The 14,870-nt window shown below is 58.5% G+C and overlaps 1 long non-coding RNA gene across 1 annotated transcript; it reads left to right on the top strand.

Annotated features, from left to right (window-relative positions):
- The first annotated feature begins 1,296 nt into the window (after positions 1 to 1,296).
- Positions 1,297 to 2,489, top strand: LOC131587696 (uncharacterized). The gene is made up of 3 exons (XR_009279410.1): positions 1,297 to 1,374; positions 1,901 to 1,958; positions 2,344 to 2,489. It is a non-coding gene; the product is annotated as an uncharacterized LOC131587696 (long non-coding RNA).
- Positions 2,490 to 14,870: the final 12,381 nt, after the last annotated feature.

Raw genomic sequence — 14,870 nt, 5'->3', positions numbered from 1 at the left:
TGGGATTTAATGGGTCCCAGGCGCGGCTCTCGCTGCCCCTTCCCTTCAGCTCACGGGGGGAACTAAAGGCAGTGACCTTGCCCCGGGCATGAGCCCAGCGAGGCTGTCCCGGCGCTGCCCCTCCCGCAGCAGGAGTCACGGCTGTTAGGGCAGCAGAGCATCCCTCTGTGTGCCCGTGCTCCCCCAGGAGCTGCAAGGCTGATCCCAGCCCCTCAGCCCAGCTGGAGCCGCGCCTGGGGACCGGCGGGAGGATAAAGTTGCAGGAGGAAGGTTAATTGGCAGCAGGAGCGAGGAGGTTGCTGCAGCATCTTTGTTTTGCTCTCCATCCCTCCGGCACTGCCCGTCTGAGCAGCAGCAGCAGCACAGGGGTACCGGCAGTGGATTTTGGATTTTGGAGCATCCCCGGGGAGCGCTTTCCTGAGGAGGAAGGCGCAAAGGTGGCTCTGTGTCCCTCCAGCTCGCAGTAATTTCATTAACTCCTTTAATTCAGAGGCTCTGCACCGGGATTCACTGACCCTGTGGGGGCTGTGTGGTGTTCCAGGCTGAGATCCATCCTCTAATTCCAGCAGGGCTGGCTCCCAGCCCAGCCACTTCCCTGGAATTGTCAGTTCACCTTTTCCCATGAAAACCACTTCTGGGCAAGGGCACAGCAGCTCACAGCTGGACAGGTTTTTCCTGGGAAGGAGTGAAGGTTCTATCCATCCCCAAAAGGGGGATTTGCCCTTCCTGGGTGGGGGAGAAAGCATTTGCTAGAGGAAGAAAAATTCATCTGGAACCAGGTGCAGGAGCTGTGCACTGCTCTGAGATCCATCACCCCACCCTGGGGACAGCTGGGACACCTTGGTGGGGCTCCACGTGCTGCAGCCCCCTCTTCCCACGGGGGGCCCCCATCCCATCCCTGGCCCTTTGCTCCTCACCAAACTTGGCCTTGGGATGGTTCTTTTTTTCCAAGGCTTCTGCTGGCACCTGGAGGCAGAGCCCCTGATTGTTGTTTTAATAAATATGGAGCAGAGAGATGTGGTGGGGAGCAGCTCTCTCTGGAGGAGCTGGGTGGGCTGAGGAGACCCCAACAGAAGGAGCTCAGCCCCATCCTGAGGCACTGCCACTCCCTGGCTCCTGGAAAATTGCTGCTCCTCCTGCTCGGTTCTTAGAGCAGAGGCTGAGGGTAACAGGACACGGGATTGGGACTTTGGGGGGTCTTGGGTGCTCTTACAAACATCTTTCCTTCTGTGTCCTGTCATAGCAGCCTGTAGAAGAGGATGAGGATGAGGATTTCTCCCTGCCATGGCTCCAGAGCCCAGCAGAGGCTCATGTTCTCCCCATTACCCTACTCTGTGTCCCCATCCCAGGTGTGGTGATGGCAGCAGGTGGGAGGTGAGTGCTGTGCTCTCCCCAAACAAGCAAATCCCTGGGGTAACCCCCGAAATTCCCCCCTGGAGTGCACCCCAATATGTTCTGCCCAGGTAGGGGAGCTCAGAGGGCCCTGGGCTCTGTGACTGTCCTGGCAGCTGCTGATCCAACCTCCCAGCCCCATCCTGGCTCCCAGGGCCTCCCATCAGCCCCAATTTCCTGCAGACCCCGGTGATAAGAGGCTGATCCTCAGCCATGGAAATCTGATGCCCCGGTGTCAGGGAACACAGCTCCTGGGGGACTGGGGAAATCCGGCTGAGAATGAGCAGATCCCGCTGCTTTCCCTCCTTCCCATTGCAAAAAAATCCCTTTGGAGGATGGATGGGGTCTTAGTGCCGCTCAGCAGGATTGTCCTGTGCTTCATCCCCCTGATCTGTGCTGGCAGTGCTGGATTCTGTGGGTTAAAAGCTTCCAGGTGCACCAGCACCCACTGAAGCACCCCCAAAATAACTGGGTGTTCACTGTGAATTAATGTCATCTCTTTTTTTAGGCTGTGCTGTGGTTGCTGAATCCCAGGGACTCGTGGATCCCAGCTGCTGTCTGGGAAGGTGAGTCAGGGCTGTTCCCAGCTCTCCCTTCCTTTGAGGTCTGTCCTGGCCGTGCCCCAAAGGAGGAAGTGAACCCCAAAATCTCTCTCCCAAGCTGGTCTGGGGGCACCTCCTGGGCAGGTGGTGGGTCTGTGGGTTTTGTCTGATGAAGGGACTGGAGGGATACTGGTTTTACTGGGCCTGGAGGGGATGTCTCTTACCACAGCAGCCCTGCAGCAATGCTCCCTGCCCAGCAGGGACTGGGATAATTCCAGTTCATTCACTGCCCCGTTTTCTCATCCTGGGGGTCCTCTGCCTGCCTTGTGTCGTCCCTCTGCTCTGCTGGCCCTGGGGACTTTGTCCTCCCAGCCAGGCTTGAATTTGGGGTGGATTTCTCCCATTTCAGGTACCCACGTGCATTCTGACCTGAGCTGAACACATCTCCAGGTTCTGCTGTCTCTTTCCCAAGCAGGGATTGATTCAGCTCCAGGACTGCTGGTCCTGGAGGGCCAAGGGAAGGTCCTGAGGTAGGAAAACCAGACCTCTCTGAAAATCTGCTCTGCTGTGGACAGTGCCCTGCTTGGAGGTCTGTAAATCCAGATCTGATCCACACCCAGAAATTGCAGTAATTTAATGGAGCTGCTTTCTAGATTGGTTCATCCCTGTGCCAGCCGCTGCAGCGATTGAACTAAACTGATTTTCTTGGCCAATTCCTTGTTTGGGAGTGCTGGAATCCCCTGCTCTGCTGCCAGTCCGCGGGGGCAGTTTAACCTCCGTGGGATGGCTGTTCCCGTGTGATCGTGCCTGGGTTTAAGAGCTGGGTTTTATCCCAGAGAAACTCCAGGGTTTGTCTCGCCTCTTCCCTTTATAGCCTGGAGAAGGTGATCCCCCATTCCGAGGGGACAGCTGGGGTCTGCACAGGGTCTGGAGGGGAATTTGCAGGCCCTAGAGAGGAATATTTGGGATCTGCATCAGGCTCGTGCTGCTGCCCGACAGAGCCCAGACGTGGGCAGGGCCCAGAGCCGAGCCCGCTGCGGGAGAAATCCTGGCTAAGCAGCCAAGATCTTCAGTTTTTCCGCCCAAATAAAGTCTCAGCCAGAAAACGGGCGGTATCCAGGGCAACGGCGATGCCTCGGAGCTCGGCTGTGCTGGGACGGCAGCTGGGATCCCTCCGGAGCAGCCCTGGGCTGGGGCGGCTGCGGGCTCTGCTCGGCGGGGCTGGGAGAGGCTCGGAGGGTCCCCCGAGGCTGCGGACGCCCCCCGAGCCTCACCGAGATGCTCTAGTGACATCTAGTGATATCTAGTGACATCTAGTGACATCTAGTGACATCGGGACCCGGCTGAGCCCGCTGGCTCCTCCCGGCCTGCGCAGCTCCCGGGGGCTGCAGCGATCTCCGGAGGAAAAGGAATTTCATTCCTTCCCTGCAGGGACGGAGCGTCCAAACACAACCTGAACATCTCCGAACCGGGCTGGAAAATCTTAAAAACTGTTTTCTTCCAAAGGAACCGATGGGAACGAGGAGTCTGTGCGGCTTTGGCTGTAGGTGTCCTATTTCCTCCGACACCTCGGACATCCAGAGCATCCCTTCTCTTCTCTCCCTCATTAACGCAGTTAAATTACTTAATGCATTTAACATAATTAACACGTCGCAATCCTAAACTGCGAGCAGCTGCCCAGCTCTGCGATTTCTCCTTCCAGCTGCCCATTAATGTCTCCCTCCGGGCGATTATAGAGCAGGAAAAGGCCACAAATCCCAGCCCTACGCTGGAGGAAAAGGAAGGAGCAGGGCAGAGGGCTCGTGTGGATTAACACAACTCATCCACCGCAATCCCGCATTGCTCGGAGGCTGCTGAATCCCCGATTTACCCCGGTAATGCAGAGCGGCTCTCGGTGCAGAGCTGTGAGTGAGGCTGCGGTGTTGTCCCGTTCCCTGCGTTTTGGAGGTGATTTGTTTTTTGCTCTCACTCCTCAGTTTTCCACGGGAATCGCGGTGAGGATGATACTGATCTGTACAGTCTGTAATTACCTTGGCACATGCTAATTGTGTCATTCGGAGCGGCAATCAGGCGGGGAAGCGACTTGGGCAGCGGGGCTGGCTCTTCCCGAGATCCCTCCCTGGCCCTGAGGAGCATCAGGCAGAGGCGCCCTCTGCTTTTCCCGTGCCCTTTCCTCCCCACCTTTTAATGCTTGTCTGATCCTCGGGTTTTATCCCGGCCGTGGCGGCTCCCTCGGGAGCAGCGCTGCGTTTCCAGCCCCCCTGGAGGTGCCAGACCCGCAGGACCGCCCGTGTCCCACAGCTCCCACCCTGCTCCCCGTGATCCACCTTGGATAAACCTCCCTGGGAAAACCAGCGGGAAGCCCCAAAGGGAAGGATGAAGCTGGGAGGGGAGGGCTGGGAGCAGGATTTGATCCAAGATTGAGGATCTGACTTCTTTCACCCGCAGCTTTTCCCTGTTGGTGCTCTCAGCTTGTTGTGTTGAGTGATTTGAGTGAGTGATTTCTTTGGATGCATTTTCCCAGTTTTGCCTGGGAATCCTTCAGGCCAGCTTTCATTTTGGTCCATCAGGGACCCTCTGGCTCGTCCCAAACACAGGACACGTATTCACCTCCACATCCTCTTCACTGCCTTTGGGCTCTCACCTTCACTGCTGCCCTGCAGGTCCATCCTCATCTTTTGCCTTTATTGGGATAATTCTCCCCACTGGGCACTAACAGAGGCCCAAGCAGCTCCAGGCACCCAGCACTGGGTGAGAGCAGCTCTCTGGAGCTTTGGATTTCAGCATCAGCCTCTCCTAAGGAAGGAATTTGAACCCCAGGCACGGCACGTTTGTTCTGCTGGCAGCACCGGTCCTGTTTGTGAACACTCTGGTGAGGGATGTGCAGCTCTGCTGCTTCTCCGAACCCCTGAGCTTCCCACCCGGATCCCTCCTGCCAGCTCCCACCTCTGGCTGCCTTTCCCCCTGAATCCCAAAGGCAGTTTTGCAGGATGCAAGGTGTCCCCTGTGATGGGGAGCACAGGCAGCTCGATGCTCCCAGTGTGGATTCTCAGGGAATGCCCCAGGGGTCCACAGCCCCCGCTGGATTTTCCTGGGCTGTGTGGACACGTGAGGCTGTGTTTTCCTGCCGGGACCGTCCCTGCTGTGCACAGTTCACGGGCTCTGCCTAACACGGTCCGTGATGGGGCTCGGCAGCTCCAGCCCAGGAAGGCTTGGGGGGCCTTGGGGAGCCTGGGGACCCCCCGGCCCAGCTCTAAATCAACCCCAGCCCCGGGAGAGTGGGTGCTCCGTGCTGTGAGCCCGGCTGAGGAGCCCATGGCTTCTTGTGGTGAAGGAATAACTAACAGCTTGGGCTCCCCCCAACCCCAAGAAGGGATAGAAGGGCTCTGGGGGGAATGGGGGCTCGTTGTTATTGTTTATTTTATGGTAGGGCCGACACAAACACCTCTTGGGCTGCAGCCCTTGTGCTGGGGGGGACCCCCAAACCCACCCAGACTGGTGCAGCCTGGCAAGGGGGAGGTTCCTGGTCCAGTGGGAGAGCTCACGCTCAGAAGGATGCCCAAATTTTTATTTTATATTTTGATTTTCATTCCTGCTCCTGCCCATTGGCAAAGGTGATTTTGGGGTGTGGGGACAGCAATGCTGCAGGAATGGGGACCCTGGGGGAGGGTTTTTGGGGGGGTCACAGGTGCCAGGGCAGCAATGGGGAGCACAAGGGAGATATTTGGGATGCCGATGTGTCAGAAGAAGCTGCTGGAGCGAGCAGAGGGGTATTTATAGCCTGGAGCAGAGCTCAGCAGCCCCAGGTGCACGTCAAGCCCTCGAACTGAGGCATCCCTAAAAAGCTGCGAGGGATCGGGCATCTGCCTGCTGGAGCCTCTGCAGCTGCTCCGGGCAGCTTTTCCTTCCCCTGCTCCAGCGTGGCTCTGCCGGGGTCGGCTGCCGGAGGCTCCCCGGCCCCGGGGGTGGTTCGGTGCTGGAGCCGGCCCTGGCAGGCGCCGCTCTCGCAGCTCAGCCCCGCAAAACGCGGCTCTCCCATCGCCCCTGGGCTGCTCGGGCTCGTCCTGCCCCATTGCCGGGTGTTCCTGCGGCCCAGGCTGCTGCTGGGGCCGCTTCCCCTGCAGAGGAGCCGAGGCAGAGGAGCTGAACGAGCCCGAGCAATTAAAAGCACCCGCAGCAGATGGTCGGTGCCGTCTGTCTCCCCGCCACCGCCTCCTCGCTCTTCCTCTCATTCTCTCTCCCGACTCCTCTAATTCTTCTATTTTGCTGATTTATTCCCCCCAGGACTTCCCAGCCAAGCGAGAGCCCCGCATTCTCCTGCACCCCCAGCCCCTTCAGCTGCTGAGGAATTCAGATGAGGACACAGCTCCGTACGGGGGGAAACTGAGGCACGGAGGAGGCTGGGACCTGCGGGTGCCACCCGACCCTCCTCTCGCAGCTGCAGAGATGCTGCCGCGTGTTCTGTGCCCTTGGCTTCAGCTTGGAGCATCTTTTTGGAGGAGCTGTAAATTCTAGGTACCAAAGAGAAGGGAAGGATAAAACAGCCGTAAAAATCAGCCTGATTGAATGATTTATCCCGGCTCCCTCCGCACTCCCAAACTCTTCCCTTGACTCACAGCCTCCTTCCCCAGATCCTGGGTTGTATTTGGCCCCAGGGGTTAAATTTTCAGCTGGAAATTTAAATTTAATTTTTCAAGCGCAGCCGAAACGGAGCCCCAGGTCTCTGCAAAGGCCACGGGCTTTTCAATCCCCTCTCCAAACACGATCTCCCCCCGTGCCCCCCCAGCCCTGGGGACCCCCGTGTGGCCGCATTCCTCCTCGGTCCCTTTCTCAGCGGGGACTCAGCCGAGGTCGAGCCCTGCAGCGGGGACGATCCCGGCCTCAGAAGAAGCTGCATTGTTTCTCGGAGGGGTTGATTTCTCCTGCTGTTCGTCTCTGCGCCTCCTCCGGGCTCTCTTTGGCCGTGCCAGTTTTGTTGGATGCCCGAAGCTCCTCCCGGGTGGCAGCGGTTGATCCCGAGCCGGACAATGGGACGTGCTGCTGTCCTGGCTTTGTTGGGATAAAATATCCCCCTCCCTGCGCCGGGGGATGCTGCGGGGGAGGGGATGGGGACGGACAGACGGACTCTGGATGGTTTCTCTCCAAGGGCTGATCTGGGTGGGCGTTTCCACTGGAAGATGCCCCGGGAGGCCGCTGAATGGAGGAGCTGGGGGATGCCCCTGGGGGGGTTCCAGGGGGGGATCCTGGAGCTCTAAGGGATCTCGGATAGAGAGTAAAGTCCTGTTTGCTGAGGCCCTGAGTAAATCCTTCCCCTGATCCCATCAAGGGTCGCTTGATCTCAGCGCTGGCTCCAGCTTCCCTTGGCTCCAGGTGGTGCCGGAGCCTCGGGAAAGGGATGAAGGCAGAGGCTCCTTCCCTTGGAGCCGGCTCAGAAAGCTCTGGGGAGAAAGGAGGAGGGAGCAGGAACGAGGGAGGATGGAGCAGGTACAAAGCAGCCCCTAAAGCACAGCCTGCTCTTCCCGGGAGGCTTGGGAGCAGCTCCTGTCACACCTCCCTCAGCCGAGCCACCTCCTGCTGTCACCCCCGGCCGAGCAAGGAGCCTTAAGGATGAAAATCCCTCTCTCAGCTCCTTGCAAAGCTGCAGGAAATCTCTCCTGGCCTGAAAGATCCCCCTGCCCTGACATCCTGCCAAGCTCCTGGGTGCAGGATGCTCAAGGCACGGTCCCGCAGCCCTGGTGTGAGCGGGCAGGAACGCTCCTCGCTCATCCCAGGAGCTGCTGCTGGGGCAGGAACGCTCCTCACTCATCCCAGGAGCTGCTGCTGGGGCAGGAACGCTCCTCGCTCATCCCAGGAGCTGCTGCTGGGGCAGGAACGCTCCTCACTCATCCCAGGAGCTGCTGCTGGGACAGGAACGCTCCTCACTCATCCCGGGAGCTGCTGCTGGGGCAGGAACGCTCCTCACTCATCCCGGGAGCTGCTGCTGGGGCAGGAACGCTCCTCACTCATCCCAGGAGCTGCTGCTGGGGCAGGAACGCTCCTCGCTCATGCCAGGAGCTGCTGCTGGGGCAGGAAAGCTCCTCAGAGCTCTCCCGACTCCGATTCCCTCTCCCGGTCGTGAGCTGGATGGGAGAGAGGAATCAGCCCCGGGGCTGGTGCCAGCCTCTTCCCGCTGGATGGGAGGGTGACAGGGATGGCATCCAGGCTCTTCTCTCCAGCAGCGCTGCGCATTCCTTGGGGCTTTTTTCTGTCCTTAAAGCTCGTTGAGAGCCTTGGAGGGTTGAGGGGCACCAAGGAGGGAGGGCAGCTCATTCCAACCCGCCTGTCTTCACGTGGATGATCGTTTCCAGCCGAAATGCTGCCATGGAGTTGGTTTTCTTTTTCATCAGCTGCTTTAGTCCTCCCAGTGACCTCTCCCAGGCTTTCCCCTGTGCCTGTACAGCTCCAGTGGAGGCTGGATCACAGACCGACTGTTCCTTTACAGGACAGCCTGTGCAGACACCTGGCTCGGTCACAGCCAGAGGACCCAAACAGAAGAACCTGTGCCGGGTTCAGGGTCAGGACTCAGTCCCTTGGCCGGATGTTTTGTTTATTTGGGACCGGGGTGCTCTCAGGGCACTGAAGGGTGGGTTTGTGCCATGTGGGGCATTCCTACAGCCTCTCCTGGCTCTGGGGACACCAAGGAAGGACAAGGAGCACTTGTGTGCCTGGTGCTGGCACTGAGATCCAGCGGGACGTGCTGAGACAGAGCCGCAGGTGAGAATTGCCAGGAGGAGGGAAAAGCGGGTTGGATCACTGCCCTCTGCTGCTCCCCATCAGCCACGGCTCAGCCCGAGCTGCTGGATCAGAGGTGGGGGAGGCTCGGGTGAAGGTCTCTGGGGACACGGAGGGTGTTCCTGGGATGAGCCATGCGGGCTCCAAGCTCAGTTTGTGCTGCCACCAGAACCAGCACAGCAGCCGTGCTGCTCCACCCCTGCCCGGGCCCTTTGCCTCGGGTGGCCAGGGGAGCTCCAGCCTGGGGTTCGCAGGCTCGGTGCTGCTTTGGGGCAGGATGCAGCATTTCATTTGATCCAGGAGTGCAGCTGGGATGGAGCAGGGTCTGCTTTGATGGGGCTTTTCGAGGTGGTCTGTTGGGACACAGGAAGGATTTTTCATTTGTGCCAAGCCCCAAAGAGAAGAAGGGAGCAGGATGAACCCTGATGAACCATCCTGCATGGATCCCTCCCTGTTGCCTTGCTCTCCACACCCACCCTGTGGGGCCGGTGGACCAATCCCACCCCAGTCTGATTGCTGGCTGAGCTGGGCATCTCACAGCCTCTGATTTCCCCCACTTTTCCCTTGTTTTTTCAAGGGGGATCATTCATATCACCTGCCTGCTCCTCAGCCCCGTTCAGCTGCCGAGGCTGTGCCAAGACAATGCTGCAGGGAATGGGGGAAATTCAGGCCAGGGCAGCTCCGTGCCTGGTGGGGAGAAGCTGAAAGGGAGATTTGGGAATGGTTTTGCCTGGAAACTTATAGAAAGCAGCATCCTGGGGAAGAAGGTGTGATGTCAACTGCAGCGCTTAAAATATACCCAGGGCAAAATCACATGGCAGCTGCTGAAACAGGAGCTGCCGGGCTCCGAGCCCCGAGGGAGCCTTGGGGATCCATCCTGAGACTGCTCCCCAGCCCTTGCCATGAGCAGGGGACAGCTCTGCCAGGCTGGGGACATCAGGGAGGGGTGGGGACATCAGAGAGAGCTGGGGGACATCAGGGAGAGCTGGGGACATCAGGGAGAGCTGGGGGACAGCGGGGAGGGCTGGGGACATCAGGGAGGGCTGGGGGACATCAGGGAGGGCTGGGGGACATCGGGGAGGGCTGGGGGACATCGGGGAGGGCTGGGGGACATCGGGGAGGGCTGGGGACAGCGGGGAGGGCTGGGGACAGCGGGGAGGGCTGGGGGACATCAGGGAGGGCTGGGGGACATCAGGGAGAGCTGGGGACAGCGGGGAGGGTTGGGGCCAGCGGGGAGGGCTGGGGACATCGGGGAGGGTTGGGGACAGCAGGGAGGGCTGGGGACATCAGGGAGAGCTGGGGACAGCGGGGAGGGCTGGGGACATCAGGGAGGGCTGGGGACAGCAGGGGGGCTGGGGACATGAGGAGGGCTGGGGACAGCGGGGAGGGCTGGGGGACAGCGGGGAGGGCTGGGGACTGCAGGGAGGGCTGGGGACTGCAGGGAGGGCTGGGGGACAGCAGGGAGGGCTGGGGGACATCAGAGAGGGGTGGGGGACAGCAGGGAGGGCTGGGGAACATCAGGGAGGCTGGGGACAGCAGGGAGGGCTGGGGACTGCAGGGAGGGCTGGGGACTGCAGGTGGCCGCCTGGTTGCCATCTGCTCCCAGCAGCCGGGGCTGCACGGCCCTGAGGCGTTTTTTGGGTGACTTCTGTTGGAAGCAGCTACTGATGGGGACTGGCTGGATGGTGTTTGGCTGCTTCTCCTTAGCTGGGTAGAAAATGACGCTGGGTGCCAAGCTGCTGAGTGAGGGTCACCTCCCCAGAGGGACAGGGCTGGTGGCAGCTTGGAAGGGCTGGCTCAGGAGCTCAGGATGTGCTTTTTCCACACAGAAGACGCAGGTTGGGGTGAAAATCCTCAGGTTTTGGCACTTTGGGCGCTGTTGAGCCCACCAGGCGGGTTTGCACAGTCAGGGTGAGCACTGTAGGAACAAGCCAAGTGCTGGTTTGGGCAGCATCAGACAGAGGCAGAGCAAACTCCCTCCCTGCAGGGCTGTGTCCTCCCTCCGGGCCTTGGGGAGGGGACACAGGTCCCACTCACAGACACCGGCCCCAAGTCAGGCTGAGATGTCTCTTTACTCCTCCAGGAACAGGCAGCACAGTGCCTGTGCAAGGAGATCTGAGGCTGAGCAGCCTTTCAAAGGGTTTTATTTTCATTTCCAAGGACAAAACATCCAGGGACCGTGCAGCTGCCCAGAGTGGGTCCAGGCCCTGAGGCCATCCCAGATCCCAACTCAGGCCTCTGTGCAGGGCAGAGAGAGATGGATCCAGCTGTGAGGGAGGGATTTGGGGGTCCATCCCACTGGGAACCCTCCATGGAGATGGAGCTGGCTCAGGTGGGCCCTGCAGACAGTGAGGGGCACCACTGGCGGTCTGGTGTGGGGAACAATATCCTCCAAACTATGTGAAAAACCTTAAAAAAACCTCTGAGATCACCCAAATCCCTTCCAAAGATTCACCCAGGCCACCAAAACCACCTGGAAACGCTGTGACAGCCTGAGCTGGAGCGATGCCACCCAGCCCTGGTGCTCCTGGAGTCTCCCCATTGCACAACGTCGCCTCGGTCACGTCTGCCCCACCAGCAGCTCGGCATGTGAAGAAAATTAAGACCAGAACTGTGGAGCAGCAGCTCTTTAAAGCATGTCCCACTGCTTGGAACCCTTCCCAGGGGCCATGGGACGTGGTTCTCATTCCTGGGCTGGGGTTTATTATTTTCCCTCTATTGTGCAGAGTCCCCTTTATTCCCTGCATGCCCATCCCCAGGGGCCGGGGAAGCAGTGCGGTTTTCTTGTGCTCAGACATGGCTTGCTGCCTCCTCCCAGCCACCCTTTTGTCTTTCAGACGTGATCTCCAGGGCAAAAATAGATGATCCCTGCTCCTTCAAGCACTGGAGACAAGCAGCCAGCAGGTGAGTGCATGGAGGGCCACTGGGCTGGCTTGGTTTGAATTCCTGATAAAAGGAGATGATGCTTTTAAAGATCATTTTCTCTGATTCCTGAAGTTTCCAGCTGGGGCTGGCTGACATCAACCACTTTTTTGGGGACACTCTGCCCTGTGGTGTTGTCATCCCACCTTTGAGTGGCCCAAGAGGTTTGGGAGCACTTGGAATTGCCACCAGGCCTGTGTGTGCTCGATGACCACAGGCTGAGGGTGTCCCCATCTCTGCCGTGGGGAAGGCAAACCCAAAGGGAATGTCCTGCTCGGGATCCCAGCCCTGCTGCAGCCTCTCCCACTCTTGGGCTCGTCTCTGCCTCATGGGATGAGAGAAACATCCTGGCAGAGAGAGCTGGGATTCGGATTCTTGGGTGGAAAATGCGCCACAAGAGCCAGAAATTCCTCTGCTCTGAGTCAGGCTGGGCTCTCCTTTCCCCGGGTCTGCTCCTTTCCCTCCTTGTTTGCAGCGCTGGCCCCGAATGAGCCACGACAGGCCCTGGCTTTGCAGGCAAATACGTATTTAGAAACCAGAGGGCTTTATCCCCTGCAATTATTATCACTTGAATGTAGGTCGGCTTGACAGCTTAGGTGGAAAATCATCTTCAGAGTGTTCCAGCACTCTGGACTCACTGTCCTGTTAATCCCCATCCTGTTCCCACTTGGTTTTGGGGGAGACAGCTGGGTTTGGGAGCTGTTTCCCCAGCGCAGGAGGCACTAAGGTGGATTTTAAAGGTGGCTGTCTCCTCCCAAAGGCACAGGAGGGGGCTGGGGGTAGAGGAGATGGGAAGAGCAGCCCTTCCCTGATGCTCCAAAATGCCTGGGGAGAGATTCGCTCACCCCTGTGCTCCTGGAAGGTGTCCATTCATCCCTGCTTTCTGTCCATCCCGGTTTGTCTGTCCGTCCCTCCCTCCCCACAGCTCTGCCTGGCTGCGGCGCGTTTGGAAACGCCGGCTCTGCCGCATCCCTCCTGGGAGGCACCGCTCCATCCTCGCTCCCTCAAAACCTCCTCCCTGTATTTTTCCTCCCGGAATCACAACTTCCATCCTCTAAAAAAGCCTCCCCCACGCCGGACCCCCTCCCCTGGCCCAGTCCTATGAATGAATGGCTGGTGGCCCTGTGATGCCATTTCCATGGTGACAGATGGCAGCGGGAAATGCGGGGATCAGGGTCACATGAGAGCAGCGGTAAATTCAGGCAGTTATTTATAGGCTGCTGCTCCAGCGTTTATGGAAATGCGTCTGCCTTCGACCGTGGTATCAGCCCTTCGCCGGCTCTCCGGGGCACTGCTCTTCCAGGAGAGACATTACTCATGCTCTGCTTTAATCCAGACTGTTCCTGCTGCTCAGGCTGGTGTCGGAAAAGTACCGGGCAGAGGGTCTGGTTTATTTTTTTCCGAGCCTGAATCTCTCTGAATCAGCCTCAGCCAAATGCAGCTGTAACCTTCCTGCATCTGCAACCTTCCTGCATCTGCAACCTTCCTGCATCTGCAACCTTCCTGCATCTGCCCGTGGCATCTCCTGTGCTGGTTGCTGCAGTGTGACAGCCTGGGCCACAAACTGAATTTTTGGTCCTGAAAATGTTGGTGGCAGAGCCCAAATCCAGCTTTGTCTCATCTGATTTTAGCTCTGATACATCTGGGTGTATTTCCGTGCCTCAGTTTACCAACCATGACATGCTTTGGTGACGTGTGGGGAGCCAAAAGGAGATTTTCAATCCACCAGGAAGGATTTATGCCACCTCAAGGTGTCATTGAGCCAGCCCTCCCCATCTCCAGCAGGGTTATCCCTGCTCCCTGATGAGATGTACAGGAGCAGGAAGCTGAATGGCTGGTTCAGCCCCTCCTTCATAAGGATCCTTGATTTCTCTTTGCTTAAGACCCCCTAATCACCCTCCTGATCTTCTTTCAGTTAATCTGGGTGTGCAGAGTTTGCTGCTGCTGGCACTTGCAGCCCATGGGATCTGCAGCTCCCCTTCCCTAGCCCCACAGGCTCAGGCCCATCTTCCCATGGAGACAGTGCTGGGATGCACCAAAGATCCCCATCTTCAGAAATTAGGGAATCACCGAGGCTGAAGGGACCTTAAAGCTCATCCTGCCATGGCAGGGACACCTTCCACCATCCCAGGCTGCTCCAAGCCCTGTCCAGCCTGGCCTTGGACACTCCAGGGATCCAGGGGCAGCCCCAGCCTGTGCCAGGGCCTCACCTCCCATCCCCTGCGTGTCCCCACTGAGCTCCAGGCTGTCTGTCCTGCCTGAGTCTCCCTTTCCCAGCCTGGCCATCTCATCCTCAGCTTCCTCACCAAGCAAAAGGAGCGTTCCACAGGCAGGGCTGTGCCGAGATGCCTCATTCCAAGCACAGGAATCCCGAGTCTTTGGAGAGGTCACGAGGCCTGACCACAGAGCAGAGCAGCCCCTGGCAGGCTCTGAGCACATCCCACCTCCTCCAGGCTGCTCTGCGTCACCCGTGGCTCCCTGGACCTTTGATTTTTAAACCCTGAGCGTGCTGGGTCCGATCCCTTTCCAGTGCTGAGCTGCTTTTCCCATGCCAGGAGCAGGTAATGATGTGTGGCCTCGCTCCTTCCCCAGAGTTGTGGCCACCAGCCCTGGCCGAGCTCCCGAGTACCCAGAGAATTGATCGCTCTGTGCCTAACAGGCTGGAAAGGGAAACGGGTCCAAAGGCCAGGAATGTGGATAAACACTGCAATCCAGGAGCTGAGGGAGTGTGCTTTGGGGCTGGAGGTTTGGATCCAAGGGAGTTTGTCTCTTCTAAACGTGCTTTTCCTCCTGTCAGGGTTTCCAGCATCCCCAGCAGCAGAGATGCACTGCTTGGGAAAATGAATCCAGGCCCCCTTGCTGGGGTGGAAGAGCTGAAGGTGTTTTCAGGGCCAGGAGACTTTTCTATGGGATACTGAACCAGAAATGAACTCCTCTGAGAACTTTTTCCTTCTTTTCCCTGCAATGAACCAACCTAACAGCCCTGTGCTTTTCCTGATTAATCTGATTAGAGCTTTTCTGAGGGCAGCACTGAGCAGACGGGGGAGGCTGAGCCCTCCAGGTGTGCTCTGCTCCCCACTCCGAGAAGCTGTGAGGAATTGGGCCTAAAAAGCTGGATTTGGGGTTTGTGCAAGATATTTCTGCCTTTGCCAGATTGAATGTGCTGCTGTATCCCATGTCCTGTTGGGAAGGAAAGTTGTGTCCTTTAATCTGAATTTCATCACCTGCATTACAGGTGGATTA

Source organism: Poecile atricapillus, chromosome 23 (assembly GCF_030490865.1).
Source record: "Poecile atricapillus isolate bPoeAtr1 chromosome 23, bPoeAtr1.hap1, whole genome shotgun sequence".
Taxonomy (NCBI): Eukaryota; Metazoa; Chordata; class Aves; order Passeriformes; family Paridae; genus Poecile; species Poecile atricapillus.
The sequence above is the reverse complement of the archived record's forward strand: the minus strand, read 5'-3'. Positions and strand labels throughout refer to the sequence as shown.